Source organism: Petaurus breviceps, unplaced genomic scaffold (assembly GCF_028583685.1).
Source record: "Petaurus breviceps papuanus isolate PSGF00001 unplaced genomic scaffold, PetGlider_PUasm1.0 77, whole genome shotgun sequence".
In the NCBI taxonomy this organism is placed as follows: Eukaryota; Metazoa; Chordata; class Mammalia; order Diprotodontia; family Petauridae; genus Petaurus; species Petaurus breviceps.
This window is the reverse complement of record NW_027186492.1, coordinates 3,530,937-3,550,290: the sequence shown is the minus strand read 5'-3', so window position 1 is coordinate 3,550,290 and position 19,354 is coordinate 3,530,937.

The following is a 19,354-nucleotide window of genomic DNA, read 5'->3' as shown; positions in this document are numbered from 1 at the left end:
CCCATAGGTCTGAAGGGAAAAAGAGTTCCCAATTGCTGAGACCCAAGGTTGAGATCCCTGGCCCTTGCTTTCAAGTCCTGAATCACAGGGCTACATTCATCAGGTGTGGTTGCCAAAGGTCTTAATCCTAGCCGTGGTCAGCAATTTATGGATCTAGTGGGAGGGGTCATACAGTTAGTAAGTGTCTATATTAGGAATTCAGGTCTCCTGGACTCCAAACTCAGCATTCTATCCACTACACCACCTACCTGTCACTTTTTCTTGTTTTCCCAGCATTATATACCTGCAAAGGTTCTAGGTGAGGAGGACAGCTTTTCCTGGGCAGTTAGGGGGTTCAGTGGATTGTGCACCATGACTGTAGTCAAGAAGATCCGAGTTCAAATGTAGCCTCAGACGCTAACTGTCTGACTAGACAAATCACTTAATCTCTGTTTGCCTCAGTTTTCTTGCCAGTAAAATGGGGATAATAATAGCACCTACCCCCACCCTGTGTTGTTAGAATCAAATGAGATAATAATTGCAAAGTGTTTAACATAGTGCCTGACACATATAAAACTATATAATATAATAATATAATATAATGTGCTATATACCAATGTTAGTTAATATTACATCATTATCATCAGCATTATTATTATAGAAATCAGGAACAATACTATTGTTGAGTTTTAGAGAAAAGTTTGAACCAATCTTTTTTCGTTCACTCTGTTTGGGTTGCAGCGACACCAATTAATACCAATTTACCCTTTTGCTCCAGGGCATTATACCAAGCCCTGGAGCAAAGAGTAAGGATCATTTTAAGCAAAAACAAGCCTTGCAGAAGAAAACAAGATCTTATAGCCTGGCAAATAGAGGCTGAAAAGAAATAAAATTAAACCATAATTATTCTGCCTGAGGGGTGAAAAATGCTACAGCTCTTGGTCCTGTACATTACCTCAGTTTAGATCTTTTTTAAATTGCCTCACCATTCCCAGGATGGCATTGGACTATATTTCTGAAAAATTTCTCTGCACAGGCTTCATGTAGTCTACAAAAACAAAGCCATCAAAGTCTGTTCATTATTTGAATTCTCTTTCTTTAAAAAAAAAGTTCTGTAGTTCTTTTATTTTTATTCTATTTTTTAAATAATATTTTATCTTCTCCCCTCTAATGTCTGGATTTTCCTATTTAACTTTTTCTCTATCCTCCTGAACCAATCTCCCGATCATTCATGTTCATATCCAGTCTAGCCCTTCACACATTGGAAAGTTTCACATTTCTCTCATATGACCAGCCACCCTGTTATAGGTTATCACCTCACCCCTGGAATATTGCAATACTCTTCTGGTTGATTTCCCTGTCTCAAGTCTTGCTCCACACCAATCCATCCTCCACTCCACTCTCAAATTGATCTTCCTAAAGTCCAACTCTGACTGCATTCCCCATTGTGAATAAAATTCAATGTCTCCCTATTACTTCCAAGATCAAATATAACCTCCCCTGGTTTTTAAAGTCCTCCATTCCTTGACTGTCTCCTACCTTCCCAATCTTCTTATAGCTTGCTCTGTTTTCTCCTGCCATCCAGAAACTGGCTTCTTTATTATTCCTCAAAGAAAAGCACTCCATCTCCCAACTCCATGAATTTTCTTTTTTAAAATATTATAGTTTATTGATGTGTTTTATTTTTATATTACAAACATTTTCAGATTACACCAGCTTCATGAGAGGTCTTGTGTAACAAATTTAAAACAATTAAGATAAACTCACAGACTCCCTTGCCACCTCTCTATTTTAAAATGTTTTTTGTGTATTGACAGAAATCTATTTTCTATCCATTTTATCTCCCCTACTTAAAAAAAAAGATGAGAAAAACCAAATTCTTTGTAATAAATATGCATATTCAAGCACAACAAATTCCCTCATTGGTTGTTTTAAAAAATGTCTCATTGCTTAGCATAAATCTATTTAAAATTTTTTTTCTTGCCCAATAATTTATTTTTCAATATTGCTGACAGGTAGTTCTTTCACACATGCATGTATGTGTGCACACACACATATACACACAATTTTAATCTAAAAATGTCATTCTTACAATTAGAAAAAAAAATAAAACAGGGGAGGAGGGAACCAAGTAGGTGGATGTACAAACTTAAAAACCCCACCTACAATTAATAACCTTTCAGTTCAGCTGTGTGTAGATGCTACATTGCCATTTCAACACAGGCTAATAAATTCATCATGAGTCTATCACCTTTCAGTCAGGAAATGGATAATGTGTTTCATCATTAGTCCTCTAGAATCATGGATGGTCATTGCATTGATCATAGTTTTTATAACTTTCAAAATTGTCTTTAGAATTTTGTTGTTATTGCATAAATTATTCACCTGATTCTGCTCATTTCATTCTTTATCAGTTTTATAAAGGTCTTCAAAATTGCTCATTTAAGAAATATTGACATTATAGTATAAATTGTTCTGGTTACAGTTTATTTTATTCTGCATCAGTTCATTCCAATCTTTCAATGTCCCTTTAAAATCTTCATTTTTATAGCACAATAGTATCCATCACATTAATATATTATCATTTTTAAAGCCATTCTTCAATCAACAAGTATCGTTTTAGTTTCCAGTTCTTTGTCACCACAAAAAGTCTTGCTATAAATAATTTTGTACATATAGGATCTTCTCCTATTACTTTATTAATTTATGTATCTAGGCCTAAAAGTGATATAGCTGGGTAAACTGTTTATATAACTTTTTTGTGTATTCATTCCAAATGGCTTTTCAGAATTATTGTGCTTATTCCTAAGTCTGTCATCATTGCACTGATGTGCCTGTTTTCCCACATCCCCTCTAACATTTATCATTTTAATTCTTTGTCATTTATGCACTTTAACTGGCTTTCCTCCATGCCTAGAACTCTATCCCTCCTCTTCTCTGCCTTTTGGCTTCTCTAGTTTCCTTCAAATTTCAGTTAAAATTTAATCTTCTGCCAGAAACTTTTCTCAGTCCTCCTTAAAACAAATACCTTCTCTCTGGGTTTTTATTTTTATATTTTGGATCTCCAATTTATTATATGCACATATATATAAAATTTTATATACATACATGTGTAAATATGTCTAAATATCTATCTATGTTGTTTGTATATAGATGTTTACTGTTGCCTCCACCATTAACCTGTGAGTTCCTTGAGAGGAGGAACTGGTTTTTTCCTTTCTTTGTTTCTTTAGCTAGCAGTTAACATGGTGTTTGGCACATATTAGGTGCTTTAATAAATGTTTGTTGACTTGACATGATAGAGAAGGGATCTGCAAACAATTAACTGGGGTTCTAAATTACCCAATCACCAACCTTCATTAATACAAATTTATCTTTCTGGAAGAAATGTCATCTGAATAGACTTCCGCAGTGGGATTTGAATTTCCATGGAATAATCACCAAATTTATCACTTAAATAAAGCATAAATATACTGTTTCACATTTTGGTTGCATTCCAAATATCCCCAGCTCTTTCAAACACTTACCATTTCCAAATTCTGCTTTCTGATAATATTTCCCGCTTCCCAACATCTGCTTTACTGTTTACCCAACACAAATTAACTCTTTGACAAACTGAATACTCAAGATAGTCATTGACCAGAAGAGTCCTGTAGTTAAGTGTCACAATGGATAGGAGTCAGAAAGACCTGAGTGTGACCCTGAGCAAATCTCTTAACCTTTCCATGCCTCAGTTTCCTCATCTGTAAAATGAAGATAAAAATACTACCTAACCCTAAGCCTAACCCTTTATCCCATGATTGTTGTAAGAATCAAATAAAATAATATTTTTTAATTAAAAAAATATTTTCATTTTCAGTTCCATATTCTCTCCCTCCCTCCACCCTTGCCCCGCCCGTCGAGAGGTTAAGAAATAAGATATCCATTAATATGTATGAAGTCATGCAAAACATATTTCTATGTTAGCTATGTTGAAATAATATTTGTAAAGTGCTTCACAAACCTCACAGCATTATATAATTATTATTCCAGACAAAAGTCTCTATTATGCAGTACTCCTAATTCATAAATCAAACAACATTCAAAACAAAGGGTACCCAACTTCTCAATGTTACAATTGCATCTCACTCAGTGAAGCAGTGCCTAGAGCACCCGTCCTGAAGTCAGGAAGGCTCGTCTTCCTGAGTTCAAACCTGACCTCAGACACTTACGAGCTATGTGACCCTGGGAAAGTTATATAACCCTGTTTGCCTCAGTTTCCTCAACTGAACTGGAAAATGAACTGGAGAAAAAAATGGAAACCACTCCAGTATCTTTGCCAAGAAAGTCCCAAATGGGGTCACGAAGAGTCGGGCACAACAAAAACGACTCAGCAGCAACAACAAATGCCATTCTCCAAATCAACAACACTTTTATATAAAAATTTTCAAAATCACAATCCAAGAAAAGACAAATGCACCACTAACGTAAAGCATAGTCTTCAAACATAAACAGTAAACAAAATTATTGTTGCTCTAATAATTAAATTGAATGCATCTCCAAATCAGTCATAAAGAAAAACCATTTCAATCATCTACCCATTTTGGCATTCAATATTTGTTGCATTCAGCAACTAGTATAGGATAATTATCATTTTTATTCTCACTTCTGCAAAGATGTAGCACCAGATGTTATTTATTATTCAGAGACCAGAGTAAACATGCTAGGAATAATTATTGCTTCCAATTAATTTATCAAAACCTAATACAAATTCAAATTGTAAATTGCTCAGTTTTCTAGGTTGCTGTATGATTTAAGCTAGTTTTCCAAAACAACAAGAATAGCAGTATTTCTGGTTAAACTTGGAAATTATAAGAAATCTCAATCCCAACTCCATAAGAGAGAAACAAACATTTCTCCAGGTGGAGTTCATAGGCAAGACAATCTATCTTGTTATACAGTGTCTGAAAACTTCCTTAAACTGTCAGCAATACTTTCTAAAATCTTGAGCTTTTCTTTTTCTCTGCTTTGTTCCACCCCCTCCTCACTGCCCCCCCCCCTTTAAACTTCCTCTAGTTGGAGATTCTAATAAGTGTTGAGGAATCAGAAATTGAAGCCACTCAACTGGGTTCTATGTGAGTTAATACTATTGCATGCAGAATTGAATTAATTTTTTTTTTGTTTTCCAAAGCATCTTTGTAAATTTCTCTTACCTTCCAAACAAATGGTATATTTTATTTTCTTTTAGAGGGTTTTGTTTCTAATTTCTAGGCAATTTAATTTTTGCCAGATCATTCAGAAGCCAGTGTGGTCAGGTATACTACTCCAAAAATGAAATTTTGCCTTTTTTCTCAAAATATTTTACTCATTTTTTCCCCCTAAGGTAACTCCTACTTTCCAAGTTGGGGTGAAAAGTTGAGAGAACAATATCTTCAGAGCCAAAATCTTAAGGAACAAATGCCTTTTAAGACTCTTTTCCCTTTCTCTCTCTCTTTTTTTTAATCACTTGAAGAAAAAAAAAACATTTAAACTGGCTTCAGTTCTTTGGAAAATCTTAAGGCTAGGATTACAAATGCAGTCAGTTCAGTAAAGTTTTTACAAAGATCAAAAATTGACTAGAGTGATGTATAGTGGAAGCCAGTAATCAAGTTGAATTTAATAAGAAACAGCAATATTTTGTCTATCTTTTTAAATAATATTTTATTTTTTCCAATTACATGTAAAGACAATTATTAGCATTCATTTAAAAAAAAATTTGAGTTCCAAATTTTCTCTTTCCCTCCACCTCCACCTTCCCTAAGACAGTAAGCATTTTACATAGGTTGTATATGTGTAATCATGTAAAACATATTTCCATATTAGTCATGTAGAAGCATATTAATATTTTAAAAAATAGAATGATTAGACTTTCAAATTTTCAAAATAAGTTTATAACATTTGTGCTTTTGAAATCATTGAAGCTAAAAACTACACAAAATTTTGGGACACCCCATACATATTTGTTAAAAGATAGGGTTTATTTGTTTGTTTGAAAGGGAGGAAAATTTGCTTATAGGGGAAGGAGTGAAGTAATAATGAAGCAAAAAAGAAGAATAGAAAAAGGTGCTAATGAAGCATTTATCAAATACATGGAAGAAAGCAGATAGAAATTCAGAAAAACAGAAAAGCAAGAGAGATAGTATTGAGATTACAGACTAATGGTTGAGATTCATGAATTCATACTCAATTCTCTTTTTCCATTTTTTGTTTTTGGGCAGTGATCATATCTGTTGGTGGCAAGTTCAGAATTAAAAGAAAAAAAAACAATGGGGCAGCTAGGTGGCACACAATAGAGCACCAGCCCTGGAGTCAGGAGAACCTGAGTTCAAATCTAGCCTCAGACACTTAACACAAAACTAGCTGTGTGACCTTGGGCTAGTCACTTAACCCCAATTTCCCTTCCCCCCTCAAAAAAAGGGCAAAAAAAAATCCCAAAACAACAATGCTATAGAATGCTTTAGTCTCATATCTGTATCCAGATTGCACATCTTTGCAAAGGCTGTTACCTATTCTTAGAATGGACTCCTTTCTCACCTCACCTCTAAGAATCCCTTGTTTCCTTCAAAGATCAATTTGAGTCATTCCCTGCCCACCCCCCCCCCCACACTTTCAGGTTGTATTGGATTTGTCTAGTTTGCCTTTACTTATAAATGTTCATTCTATTTCTATTATTCATGTTATTCTATTGAATGTAAGCACCTTGAGAGCAGGGACTGTTTTGTCTCAGAATCCTCACTGCCTAGCATACCCATCACTGGTGCTTAAATGTTTGTTGAATGACGGAATGTGAATGGCAGTTATTAAAAAAAGAGATTAAAGAAAACTGTCTGGGGCAATTAACTCAGTTGCTCAAGCATGGTGCTAAAAAGAGCAATTCTAATTCTGACTACTCTCATCCCATTACAGGCCACTGAATTTTGCATAGAGAAAAACTTCATTTTATGGTCTAAGAGTTAATAGGTTATGTATGTGCAACCTTGTAAAAGCTATTTCCATATTAGTCATGTTGTGAAAGAAAAAACAGGTCAAAAGGAAAGAACCGCCAAAAAGAAAGCGAGCAAAAATAATATGTTTTGATCTGCATTCAAATTCTGGCAGTTCTTTCTCTGGATGTGGATAGCATTTCCCGTCATGAGTCTTTTGGAATTGTTTTAGATTATTGTATTGCTGAGAAACTTCTCATCGTTTTTTATAGGACAATAGTATTCCATTACATTCATATACCACAACTTGTTCCGCCATTCCCCAGTTGATGAGCATTCCCTTGGTTTCCAATTCTTTGACACCGCAGAAAGAGCTGACATAAATATTTTTGTACATGTAGGTCCTTTCCCCTTTTTTTTGATCTCTTTGGGATACAGACCTAGTAGTGGTATTGCTGGATAAAAGGTTATACACAATTTAATTTTCCTTTGGCCATAGTTCCAAATTGCTTTCCAGAATGGTTGGATTGATTCACAACTCCAACAACAATGCATTAGTGTCCCCATTTTCACAAATCCTCTCCAACATTTATCATTTTCTTTTTCAGTCATATTAGCCAATCTGATAGGTATGAGGTGGTACCTCAGAGCTGCTTTAATTTATGTTTCTCTAATTAGTAGTGATTTAGAGCACTTTTTTCATATGACTATAGATAGCTTGCTTTCTTCATCTGAAAGCTGCCTGCTTATATCCTTCGACCATTTGTCAATTGGGGAATGGTTTGAAATGCTTACCTTCTTAACCTAGATATATTAATTTTGTTTGTGTAAAAGTGGGAAGACTTTTAGTACAAGTCCAATGACAGACTTCGTGTCTGAACCAGCCTAGCCAAATTTAGGGAGATTCATTATCACATTGACCACCACATAATTGTTTGGTGATAGAACTCTTTTTTTTTTTATTTCTGGAGGGGGGAATGTAGGGCAACTGGGGTTAAGTGACTTGACCAAGATCACATGGCTAGTTTTCTGTTAAGTGTCTGAGGTCACATTTGAACTCAGGTCCTCCTGACTCCATGGCTGGTGCACTGCACTGCACCACCTAGCCACTCCTGATACACCTCTTAAAAAAAAAAAAAAAAGCTTTATCAGTATTTTGGATTTCTTGATATATTTCCTCTTGCATCATACACAAACCCTCTCATAATAAAAACCAACAAAGCAATCTCAGGAAACATATTGACACTACCATACATAGTCTCCCACATCTCCCACAAAGGAACCAAGATTGATCATTGCAATAAATCTGGGATGTACTTTTAGCACTCATAGCTACTCTTAGAAACCGTTTTTAAAAGGGTAAAAAGCCTGTAATCTGTGTCAATGGAAGGCATAACCACATCAATGAAATAATGAATCCTTGTAGTATTGAAGCATTTACTGATGCAAACATTTATTTGATAAACATTTATTAGGTACCTACTAAGTGCAAGGCATTATTCTAGTTGCTGGGGTTAAGAAGATGTAATAAAACATACTTTTTGCCCTTAATTTACATTACCTTACAAGAAATAAAATTTGTTACAAAATAACTACAATTTTGTAAGAGATAATGTTAGAGAGTCATCTTTGGTTATATAAAAAAAATTTTTAAAAAGGTTTTATGCAAGTAAAATAAATGCAGCTAGGACAAAAAGAAAGGGTATGAACTTGGAAAACATTTTTGCAAAAAGCTTCTCTGATAAAGGTCTGACATCTAAACTTCATAAGTAGTTTACATAAGTCCATAAGACTAAAAGTTATTTCCCAACTGGGAAGTGGACCAAAAAATGAACAATTCTCAAAAGAAATGCAAACTATAGAGAGCCATCTGAAAATTGATCAAAATTGCTAATAATCAGAGAAATGCAATTTAAAACAATTCAAGGCATCTCTTTACACCTTTCCAACTGGCAATATTATAAAAGGTAGAAACATTCAGTGTTGTCAAGTATATGAAACAAAATTAGGTGCCTGCTGGTAGAACTATGAATTAATCCAATCATTTTGGAAAACAATTTGGAACCATGAAAGAGAAGGTACAAAATTGTTCGTGCCTGTTGACCCAGCAATCTCACAACTTGTTGCTAAGAAAAAAAGATCTCTCTGTACAAAGATATTCAGTTCAACTTGTAGTAGAAAAAATCAGAAACAAACTGTATATTCAACAACAAATTAAACAAATTGTGGTAGAAGAATGCAATGGAATGTTGTACCATAAGAAATGACAAATATGAAGAATTGTAAGAAACTCCAGAAGGCACAGAACCTGGAGAATAATTTGCACAATGGCCACAATAATGTAAATGAAAACAATATTCAAACACTTCAAAACTATGATTAATGCATTTCCTGAGAAGTAATGGACCATAGGTGCAGAGTGAAGCAAGCATTTCCAGATAACACCAATGTGTTGATTTTACTTGACCATACTTATTTACTGAAAGGAAAATTCTGTTGTGCAGTGAGAGGAGTCCTTGGTAAATAACAGTAATATTTTTTAAAGGCATCAATAAAACTTTTATTTAATTAAATATTTCTCAATCATATGTAATAAAATTTTAACAATCATTTTAAAAATTTTATGTTCCAAATTCTCTATTTCCCTCCTACCCCTCTGCTCTTCTTTGAGAAGAAAAAAATTTGATATATATTATACATGTGAAATCAGGCAAAACATATTTCCATATTAGCCATGTTGCAAAAGAAAACATAAGCAAAAGAAAACAATAAAAATAAACAAAGTAAAAAGAAGTATGCTTCAGTCTGCCCTCAGAGTTCATCAGTTCCCTCTGGAAATGGACAGCATTTTTCATCATGAGTCCTTTGGATTGTCTTGGATTGTTGTTATGATCAGTGTAGCTATGTCTTTCAGAGTTGATCATCATTACAAAATTGCTGTTACTTTGTACAATGTTCTCCTGGTACTGCTCACTTCACTTTGCATCAGTTCATGTAAGTCTTCCAAAGTTGTTCTGAGAGTGTCATGCTCATCATTTCCTATAACACAATAGTATTCCATCATAATCACAACTTGTTCAGAACAAAGTGAACAATTTACACAGTTGCAATGATAGAAAGGAAAGTAACATTGAATGACATTAGAACTCTGGTCAATGCAATGACCAGTTTTGGTTGCAGAGACTGATAGTAAAGCACTTCTCTCCTTTCAGCAGAGGTGGTGAATTATAAATGTGGAATGAGTCGTACGTTCTCAGATGTAACCAGCGTATTAGTTAATTTTGCCTAATTATATTTCTGTTACAAAAGGTTTTATAGTGGGTAGCTAGGGGAAGGTAAAAGATCAAAAGGAAGTGATAGAAATGAAAAAAAAAACTAGGGAAGGTAAAAGATCAAAAGGAAGTGATAGAAATGAAAAAAAAACTATCACCAAAACATTTGTTTTAAATTTGTAAGGAGAAAAACAGCTTAAAACACATTGTCTTAAAGTGGTGGTGTCAAACTCAACTATAAGTGAGAGTCCATGCATGAGAATGGCCCATATATTGACTTAGTTTTAAAATGTAATATTATTTATGTTTTATAAAAATATAGTATTTTTATATTTTTGTATATTTCATTAAACATTTCCCAATTACATTTTAATCTGGTTTGGGCTGCACTTGGAAGTGTTGCAGGAAGCCTGGACCCCATGTTTGACACCTCTGTCTTAGATGATGAGTTGAATGGGAAATACAAACTCTCCAGGTTCTAGTCATAGGTTTCTTTTGGGGGGGGGAGGGCAATTGGGGTTAAGTGACTTGCCCAAGGTCAAACTGCTAGTAAGTGTTAAGTGTCTGAGGCTGGATTTGAACTCAGGTCTTCCTGACTCCAGGACAAGTGCCCCCTAGTCATGGATTTCTAGGTGCCTATTAGATATATCCACTTGGATGTATCGTTGACAGTTTAAGTACAATATGTGCAAAATTTAATTCCTCACTCACTACCTTACTTTTCTAATGGAGAGCATATTTCCTGTATTCACTCTTAACTTTGTCATCTTTTTCTCTTGTCTCTTCCTCTCCTTCATATCTAATCAGTTTGCCAAGCCTTGACGTTTCTATCTCCATGTTATAATATTACATATGGCTGCCTAGTCCCTTTAAAGACTGCCCCTACTTGTTCAGGTCCTTATCTCTTCTCAGATTATTGTTGTGTTGGGTGTCCTCGGGTGTTGTCCTAAGTCCTTGTCACCTCACAGATAGAACCTATGTTCTGGCAATGGTAGCATTTCCCTGTTTAGGACGTGTCTTTGTTGGTGGGAACTTCTTATGGTGTTAGTGGGCCTTTTTGTCAGGGTATAGGATTACTTGTCAGCACTACCTTCTAAGCCAGCTGTGAGATCCTTGCCTTGTTCTTAGTGCCTGGTGCATCATTGACACTGCATTACTGAAGGTTTGTTACAGTCAATTTGTCCAACACTTTTTTTTTTCTTTAGAGGCAATGGGAGTTAAGTGACTTGCCCAGAGTCACACCTACTAAGCACCATATTGCAATAGTCCAGACAAGAGGTGACTGGCTAGGACACTGGCCATGTGAGTAGAGAGAAGTATATGAGAAATGTTGGAGAAGTACAAGCAATAACTTATCAACTCAAAAACCTTCAACAGCTCCTCCAGTACCCCCTAATAAAAACCCTCTTCCTTGGCCCTGATCTCACTCTTTCTTGTATCATGATTTTTTCTGTACTTATCATTTCCTGTTATATCATGAGAAAGTTGAACCTTGGAAGTAGAAAGTAGAACCTTGTCCACCTTTACATGACCTAACACAGGACACATAGAAGATGTTTGAGAAATATGACATAGGAAGTTATAAGGAAGTGTCAAAAGTAGCAGTGAGGTCTCTGTTATTGATAGCTTGTCAAGAAATGTTTTTGATAAGGATGTCTATTAAAAGGGTGGAATAATTTTCTATGTTCAGATTGACTGTTTTTCAACCCATTTTTAGAAATGCCTCAGCAGTACAGATTTCATTTCTCGCTCAGGGCCTGGTTCCTGGTTGCCCTCTCTTACCCCTCCTTATCTTGCCTCCCCTACCTCCCTTATCTTGGGCAAACTCATTGATGAATGGAGACGTGTGTAAGCCTGTAGAAGCTCCAGTGTTGAAGGGGACATATGTGAATTATATGGAGATGTATATATCTATGCAAAGGCTTTGTGGTGTATCCTTGTACAAATATATGTATTTATGCATATAACCCATATCTTGAAGTTCTGCCAAAAGACTTGGATATGGAACAAGATAAAACTGGGGCAGTATTGTGCACTGGCACACAATTTCCTTCTGAGTGTTCTCTAAATTCTCTAAACTTCACAGGAATTCAGATCTGACCTGAGAGTAGACTACCCACAGTGCCATTGACCCTGATCTTAGGGAAGAGGTTGGAGTAAGAGAGGTAGAAACCAAGTCAAGCATGTAAGATTGGAAGAAGCAAGCAGGAAGGAGAAGGTGGGTGTCATGGTAAACAGCTGTTATGGGAATGGGAATCTAAGATCTTCCCTGCCCCTAGGTCCTTTAATAGGCTTAAGGGACTCTGAGAACCTTCCCTGATTTGAAAATACACTCTGCCCCCTAATATGCTGAATGTAGTCACATGGAGCCTGGCAGGAGGCTTGTTTTTCAGGAATGCCCACACCTTGTTGCTTCGTGATTGGGCAGTGGGTCAAGACGGCTGTGACATTCTCTGAACCCTGATGTGAGGTTTTGTTTTGGGACTCACTTTGAGAAGAGTTGTGTGATTTGACCAGATGAGACTCTGGGCAGCCATTGAACCCCCCACCTCCACCGCCACCCTCGGCTTTGAAAACCTAGATGTAATGGTCAGACAGTTGGAAGTCTGTCTGCCGATCTGTTTTCTCTGTCTTCTTGTAACTTCTGCTTGTAACTTGTTTGTATTCTCTGAAGTTCAGGGTGCTGACTTTTCCCCTGATCTAGGTAAATGATATATGTTTGATTGATTAAAGTAAGATTGTTAACCCATTTTGAGTTGCTTTCCTTTAGAAAAGCAGATCTAGGAACCTACACTGGCAGCCACCCTGGGTATGCTAGGGTGCTTGCTGCTACAACAGCTCGTGGATAAGTACAGCTGCAGGGAGTCTTGAGGCAGGATATTACAAGCACAAACTATGTCTGGGACAAAGCCTACGCCATTGATCCAGTCCAGGTTAGAGACAAAAATGGATGACCTTTGTACCCCAGATCTTTCCCTTTATCTGTTGCTGTTGTTCAGTCATTTCATATTCTTTATGCTGTCATTTGGGGTTTTCTTGGCAAAGATACTGGAGTGGTTTGCCATTTCCTTCTCCAGCTCATTTTATAGATGAGGAAACTGAGGCAAACAGGGTAAAGTGACTTACCCAGGGTCACATAGCTAATAAGTGTCTGAGGTTAGATTTGAACTCAGAAAGATGAGTCTTCCTGACTTCAGGTCTGGCACTCTATTCACTGGGCCACCTAGCTGCCACAGAGAGCCATTCTATGACAGCTCATTTATGCATTCTCAACCTAATGCTTTCCTGCGGGGTTCGGAGGCCTTTACTTTACATATTAAGACAACAAATAGGATAAAGCTGGCTCAACAGAAATGCTAAGGCATGTGTATATTTTATTTAAAGTTTACCAATGAGAAGGGGGAAAGAGAAAATATTCCTTGATCTAGAAGGACTAAAATAGGTTTCATATTGAACCTGGGGGTTTAGGAACTAATTTTAGACAGGTGGACAAAGCAGGACAGTAGCCTGGCATATACATTTGAGATTCACATAGCTCTAGAGGGGGAAGGGAGTTCATCCTTTTTTGGTGTCATGCATCCCTTTTGCAAGCCAAAGACCTCTTCAAAGAATAACATTTTTCTTTTTAAAAAGAATTATTTATTTTTTGCTCATTTTTTGGAGGGGGCAGGGCAGGGCAATTGGGGTTAAGTGACTTGCCCAAGGTCACAAGGCTAGTAAGTGTTAAGTGTCTGAAGCCAAATTTGAACTCAGGTCCTCCTGACTCCAGGGTCGGTGCTCTATTCACTGCACCATCTAGCCACCCCCAAAATTATTTATTTTTAACATTCTTTTTTTTTTTTTAAGCAATCGGGGTTAAGTAACTTGCTCAAGGTTACACAGCCAGTTATTTCTGGGTGTGGTGCTGAGTGTCTGAGCCTGGGATTCGATCTCCAGGTCGTCCCAACACTGGAGCCGGTACTCTTACTTGCTGAACCACCTGGCCACCCCTAAGCAATTGGGGTTAAGTAACTTGCTCAAGGTTACACGGCCAGGTGTTTCTGGGTGGGTGTATTTTTAACATTCTTTAAAAAAATTTTGAGTTCCGAATCATTTCTTTCCCACTCCTCCCCCGCCCATTGAGGAAGCAAACATTATGCTATCGATTATATATGTGGTCATGCAAAACAACAGAATAACAATAATATAATAATTTTAAGACTTTGCTTAAGTAAAATGCATTGTATTACAAAGGAAAATTATTATATTGAAAAACAGGTATCAATATTTTTTTAAAGAGTTCATTTGCAATCATCTTTTTTATCCTATTATGTTATGGAAATACTTTTTTTATTCCATAAAAAGAAAGGAAAGAAGGAAGGAAGAAAGAAAGGGAGGGAGGGAGGGAGGGAGGAAAGGAAAGAAAAAACAACATTGGGCTTTAGGGGAAGAGATTTGGCATTCAATATTGGTTTTTAGCCATTTGATAGCTAAGACAATCAATCTGAGTCTCAGTTTCCTTTCTTGTAAAATGTGAATTAAAAAAAAAAGTTCATGGACCTCAGGTTAAGAATCTCTGTTCTAGATTGCACACTGGCATAAAAAACAGGTGGCAAAAGGAGCAAGCCACAGTTATTTTCACTTTCCTTTTCCTGACTGTGGCCATTTTCCCTGCTGTACATTGATAATTATATTTTATTTGCTTTGACATTAGTTTATTTTTTAATTTTGAATTCTAAATTTTCTCCCTCTCACCTCTCCCCCATTGAGGAGGCAAGCAACATAATATCAATTACACAAGTGAAATTATGCAAAACATATTTCCCTATTGGCCGTGTCACTAAAAAAAAAGCAAGAAAAATAAAGTGAGAAAAGTAAGTTTCAGTCTGCGCTCAGAGTTCATCAGTTCTCTCTCTGGAGGCAGATAGCATTTTTCATCATGAATCCTTTGCAACCGTCTTGGATCATTGCCTGGATGAGAGTAGTTAAGTTGTTCACAGTTCATCTTTGTTACAATAGTTCCTCTGTATGTTTATCCTCCTGGTTCTGCTCATATAATAAATTCTAAGTGTTACTTGAAAGACCATCCTGTTTGTCTGTATTTCACCTATCAGGAAGTCTATAATAATAACAACTGACATCTTTTGTAATTTTTTTTGGTTTTTTTTTTTTTAGAAGGGAGAAGGCAGGGTAATTGGGGTTAAGTGACTTACCCAAGGTCACATAAGACCCAGAGAATTTAAGTGACTTACCCTGAGTCACAGAACTAGTGTCAGGGATATAATTTGAATCCAGATCTTACTGACTACAGGTCTAATGCTTGATCCATGATGCCATGTCAACACAGACACATTAATTTTTGTGGTTCATTCCCTTCATTCGAACCAACTTATCTCCTTCCAAAGAAATAGGAAATAAAATAAGCAGAGAATTCCTAAATCTATTAATGTGATTATCTCTGACATGTTCCTCTGCCTCCAAGGAGGAAAGAGAAGAGGGAGAGGCCCAGAAAATGTCAGCATTACAGTTTACAGGCCAAAAGATCCCCAGCCTCAAAATACCTCTCCTACCCAGATGTCATAATACCTAAAATTCCCTTTTTAGACATTTATTTGTTGGTTCTGAATCTTTTAAAAATGCAAATATCCCTCTGCTGGTTTGGGCCAGCTAACAATTGCCGAGTGAGTATTCACTAAAATTAGGACTTGATTTATTGTTTTGTTGATTGTCTAGACTTAAGAAAGTATTTATAATGCAGACCAAACTTAAAAGTGTATACATATATATTCCTCTCCCCAGTTCTGTTAAACATTTACCAGCCCAGCATGCTCTGCATCACTCTATAAACATTGTTTGAGCTCAATAGAAATTGAGCTCAGTAGAAAATTCAAGGAATGAAACCTTTGGTAAACCAAGTTAATGGTAGTGATAATAACAGTAATAATAATTGAACATTTATATAATACTTTCTGTCTAGCAAAGTGCTTTACATTCATTACCTCATTTGAACTCAGAACACCTGTTTGGGTCCCTCAGTAAGAATATGTTTCAATTAGTGGGCTAAGCCAATGGAGAGCATGTCCAGAGAGGGCAAAGGCATCTGAGAATGGGGAAAGGATTAAGAAAAGATGATTACTTTTGGTAGCAGCTAGCCTTAGCTAGAAGAGTCAAAATGAGTTGGCTCAGCATTAGGAAGACTTCCAGAACTAAGGTCATTCTTTCTCCCTAAGGTCAGATCTTATAGGAAGCTAATTCAATTGAACAAATTCAATTTCCCAAACATTTATTCATTGCCTACTGTGTTTAAGGCTTTGCACTAGGCACTGGATGCCAAGCTGACAAATGGCATTGTTTTGCACTCAAGGTATTTACAGTTTATGAGGCTGGTGGGTGGAAATAGGACATGTACACAAATGGTTGGTTGGCTGTGTCCTTCGTTCGCAGAGAGGACCAAAATCACATCAGTATGCTAGAGTCAAGTACAGTGTATCTGACTGTGGTTGATCAGACAAATAAGTGTATCAGACAGATACAAAGAAGAGGCATTAAGGGGGCTGTGAGAAATTTGAAAAGAGAATATTTTTACTGAGGATTGTGCCAGGGAAAACTATATGGAAGAGGTGGCCTCTGTGTTGGACCTTGAAGTAAGAGAGGATCATCAACCACCATGAAGAAAGGAATCTGACAGCAAATCTACCAAGTAACGCTGAGAGATTCAATCTAATTAAATAAACACCTGTTTGGTGTCAGCTAGGCAATGCAGTGGATGATGTGCTAGCCCTGGAGTCAGGAGGACCTGAGTTCAAATCCAGCCTCAGACACTTAACACTAGCCATGTGACCTTTCGCAAGTCACTTAACCCCAATTGCCCAACCTTCCCCCCTCCAAAAAGAAAAAAAAAAGCCTACTAGTGTTCCAGATAGAGTGCTAAGTACTGGGGATATAAGTACTAAAAAAAAAAAGGTAGTCCCTGTTCTCAAGTAGCTTATAATTGTGTGTGTGTGTGTGTGTGTGTGTGTGTGTGTGTGTGTGTGTAATGGGGGGTGGTATCCGGGGCATAAGAATGCAGACTATGGGAAATGAAAAGATGGCCGGGCCTTGGTGACCTCTTTAAATGGAGGTTTTGGGAGGAGTCCTCCAATCAGAGGGGCTCCAAGATTATGAGGTGACTACATGTAAAGTACTGTATTAGTCCCTGGGATACAAAGAAATGGTCCTTGCCCTGAGGAAGTGGGGGTGGGGTCAAACAGGTCTATTACCTGTCATCCAGGGCTCAACACAAGGGACTTCTGCTCAGGACTCACCTGCATCCAATTCAATGCTGGGAGAACTGACCCCAAAGAGAAGGGATAAGGCCTTTCTTAAATTCTGTAGCTCATTTTGCCCTCACCTTGGAATTTCAGAAAATCTTTACATCACAGCCTGAGTATGGGTCTCCTCTAAAAGGGATTAATAAGGCTCCTGTTAGAAAAGGTACCCAATGTAAAAATTAGATATTAGGTATAGATAAGGTATATTTATCAACTCTCACAAAAGAAATCTCTAAAATGCAAAGCACACATTACCAAACACTTAAAAACAGAATAATAATGCATCATATCTATTATATACTCTTGGGAGGTAAAGACAATTTTAGGTTTATATGTACATGTGTATATATATGTGTTCATAAGTATGCACACACACACATATGTGTGTATATATGTATATATGTATATATATATATATATACATACACTTTGGATCTAATACTGTATGAGAAATTCAACAAGTCCACATTTTCTGGCCAGCCAAGTATAGTCTTTTAGTCTCTCTGATAATTTCCTCCTCTGAGAAGTGGTTACAAGAAGCATCTCCCACTGGGTGGTGTGCATTGACTCCGGGAATTTTAACCCATGTGAAAGTTGCCAAGGCTGGAAAACCCCAGTCTCCAAGGGCAACTGCTCAGGCATCTGTGCTCCAGGAAAGAAAGAGAAAGAAGGAGAGGCAGCCAAGGACTTAAGGTCCAGTTTTTGGTTCACCAAGGCAAACACATGTTCTTATGGCCACATGCATGTAACCCCCAGTGCTCATGAGAAGCCCTATGGAGAGCTGGCAGAACCCCAAGCACCATGTCCAAATAAGAGGAATGGAGACTTTCTATAGCTTTTATAGTCTCTTATAGCTCTTTCTGACTCAGTCACCAATCATCTTCAACACAAGCTCTGGTCATGGGGACCAAGGGACCAATCAAAAGTTGGCTAGTCCCTCTGTAAGAGGCTAATACATACAGTACTTCCATCCAAAGTCAGACTGCTTCTCCTTGGGATCAGTCTTGAGTCAATAAAATATATAGAGAGTAGTAAAAAGGCATTTCAGGGGAAAGAGAACACTAACTATTGGGGGACATCAGACAATGCCTCTGGAAGGGGGTCATGCCTGAAATGTGCTTTGAAGAAGGATATTCCACAAAGAAGAGGTGAAGAGAAAGAGCATTCTAGACCTGGGGACACCTGAGCATAGTAGAGGTGGCAAATGAAGCATGGCTAATGGATGGATGAATAAGCAAGTTTGGCTGGAAGGGAAAGTACGTGATGATGTAGAATGGGTATCAGATTTCTTGCCTTCTTGATGAGTGGGGGAGGGATGGAAGGAGGGAGAGAATTTGAACTGAATATAAAAATTAATGAAATAAACAGAAAAAGAAAGTATACGAAGGGGGATAGTTGTAATGAAGACTAGAAAACTAATAGTAGGTCATGGTCTGTTAGAGAATCAAATGAAACACTTACCTAGAAAGTATAGAAGAAAAATAAACCTCTACATTGTGTTTAAGATGAAGTCTATTCAGGTCCCATTTATAATTATATCCCATGCAGTTACAAAGAGAGTGCTTTCCCAGACTCTGTGGTCAAAGAGAATGATGAATAGACATGACCTAGCAGCTTCAATACAATCTGAAGAGTAATATAGATGATTATTTCTAGTTTAGCGTCTACATGTAAAAGGTTACAAAGCTGATAGAATTGTTTATCTTGAGAAAGCAAGCTCAAAGGGCGAACAAAATAGGAGATAAGGTAGAATCTAAAGGATTTCTGGATGTGGCATCTTCATAATTTCAAAAAACATTCTAAATAAATAGCGTCATTTTCTTGTTTTTTCACTCTCAGAACAATTTATGGTTCTTGTTTATTGGATTCTCTC